Consider the following 449-nt stretch of genomic DNA (forward strand, 5'->3'; position numbering starts at 1 on the left):
TATATATACATATATATTATAATACACACCAACATTAAATTTTCATTATTCAAAACGAATCATGATACGGATCAAGATAATAATTTGAGCAAAAGATGTTCAAATCTTATTAAAAATTCGTTCGAGCTTCGATTTCAGCAAAATTATAATCAAACTAAACGGCTCGATGAGATGGACCTAATACGTCAATGTCAGTCCAATCCGAGTCAAATCAAGTCCAGATCAAGTCATTAAATCATTCTTAGAAGATTTCTAGACACATTTGGAATGTCAAACAAATGTCAAATCTGACATGTTTATAGTCGAATCAAGCGTGTCGAAAGGAAAAATCAAATGAGCTCAAGATCATTCAATTTTGACATCATTAAGGCATCCAAATGTCTATTAAACATCATCTGATTGAGGGAGTCTCTTCAGACCGTTTGATCAAAATATTTCATATTTCTACA

The sequence above is a fragment of the Phalaenopsis equestris genome, unplaced genomic scaffold (assembly GCF_001263595.1).
Source record: "Phalaenopsis equestris unplaced genomic scaffold, ASM126359v1 Scaffold000224, whole genome shotgun sequence".
In the NCBI taxonomy this organism is placed as follows: Eukaryota; Viridiplantae; Streptophyta; class Magnoliopsida; order Asparagales; family Orchidaceae; genus Phalaenopsis; species Phalaenopsis equestris.